This window comes from Sinocyclocheilus grahami, unplaced genomic scaffold, assembly GCF_001515645.1.
Source record: "Sinocyclocheilus grahami isolate Dianchi unplaced genomic scaffold, SAMN03320097.WGS_v1.1 scaffold767.1, whole genome shotgun sequence".
Taxonomy (NCBI): Eukaryota; Metazoa; Chordata; class Actinopteri; order Cypriniformes; family Cyprinidae; genus Sinocyclocheilus; species Sinocyclocheilus grahami.
Genome location: NW_015505946.1, coordinates 272264 through 274004, shown reverse-complemented (window position 1 = coordinate 274004; position 1741 = coordinate 272264). Strand labels below are relative to the sequence as shown.

The following is a 1741-nucleotide window of genomic DNA, read 5'->3' as shown; positions in this document are numbered from 1 at the left end:
TTGCCCATAGGGTGTACTCAGTGGGAAGCCCTCTAAGGTCTCATAAGCTAACCTCTTCCCGAGTGCCTGTCAACCTCGACAGTGAGGAACAACTGTCCTGTTTGCCTATCTGAGAGGAGTGCTGCATAGGACACCAACACAACTGAGCTTCACAGATGAAGTGCAGAGGTATGCCGGGCCATGTAATGTGTTTGTGAGTGTCCTGCTCCTGCACTTACAAAATCTATTGTATAAACTGCATGCTGGTGCTACTCGTGTATGGACCAATGTATAATGGCTTGCTGTTCAGTAGTGTTTTAATAGTATACTTAAATTAACAGTTTTTTCATAGGCCATCATATATGCCCTGGCTGTCCTACGGAATTTCTCATTGCAGGAGGCTGAGCAGGTCTTCCTTTCTGGTCCGGATTATCATTACAGGTCAGAGTAGAATATGAATTATTTTTGCACAATGCCCAGTGCACCTTTTGTTACTGATATTTCTGTTAACCCAACAGTGATTGTTCTCTGATAACTATTTCAGTGAAGTGGAAGATTTTAATAGAAGGATTGACGGTAACACTTTCTATGAAGCCTGTATTTATAATACATTATAAGGTTATTCTTAAAGCATTATAAGGCAAAATGTGCAGAGCGGGGGTACGCGAGGACTGGAACTGAGAACCGCGGTTCTAGACATGCCGAGGCTACAGCACAGCAGCTCTTTGTCGTCTCGTCTGATGCGGTCACTCAACCAAGCATTCTAACCACGACCTCCCCCCACCCCACCCCCAACCATTCGAATTTCTGTAGGCGGGAATTCTTTGTAATGATATTCTGATGAGCCGCTTTGTGATATCACAAAGCCCGGAAACCAAATGCTGTAGTCCAAACGTTCTTGAAAATTGATTTTTAAAAAACTAAATATCTCCCTTTGGAGTGGACTTTGAGATTTGTAACTTTCTAGATCTTTTTTATGCCCAAACATACACACTACACACTGACTAAAATTAAAAAAGTGAAAAAGCATAATAGGACCCCTTTAAACTGTTGATTCATTCAGAAACAAAACAACGTCATGTTGCTCAGAGACAGTACTGTGGCTGTGTTTGGAATGTTTTTTGTTGGCGAAATAGCACAGAAATAGCGCAAAAACAGCCAATCTAAACGTCTAAAACGTAAGTCTCTAGATATTAACTTATTGTTTATTGAACTGTTGTATAAAATAAATATCACATTTGTAACCATGCTGATTTTTTAAGAAAAAACGGCACTCTTCGTGTGATATTGATTAACTATATGAACTGATATAAATATATACATTTTCTGCCTCCTTATCTTGAAGTATGTGATCATTGTTAATGCATATTAATAGACTGAATCATGCAGCGAAAGAGTGCACTATAAAAGCGCACGTGCACTAAATCCTGTGTTGGTCTAACCAGACTTCATCTCGTCGCGTATGCATGCCTCGGTAGGTGTGTTTTGTTTATCTTTTGCAATATACTCGATAATGTCATGATGTCTCACGAGTTCAGTATTTGCGCTAAACCTGCGCAGATTTGACCTGCATGAACTTCCCCAAGAAATGAATGAGTGAACATAACTACGAAAAGTAACCCGCCAAATTGGCTAGTGATTTGACAGCGCATTTGGCGGGTGTTAATTTCAAACCCTGATTATAAGGTTATTCTTAAAGCTTTATAAGGAATTAATTATGCATTATAAGAAACCTTATAATATGTTGCATCATCTTATAAAT

General features: G+C 39.3%; 1 long non-coding RNA gene across 2 annotated transcripts; it reads left to right on the top strand.

Moving 5' to 3' along the window:
• Positions 1-1720, top strand: LOC107561334 (uncharacterized). Of its 2 annotated transcripts, none has more exons than XR_001605840.1 (3): positions 1-168; positions 332-597; positions 1666-1720. It is a non-coding gene; the product is annotated as an uncharacterized lncRNA (long non-coding RNA). The 2 variants fall into 2 exon arrangements; XR_001605841.1 differs by lacking the exon at positions 1666-1720 and having other exon boundaries at positions 54-168; positions 332-420; positions 524-558.
• The last annotated feature ends 21 nt before the right edge of the window (positions 1721-1741 follow it).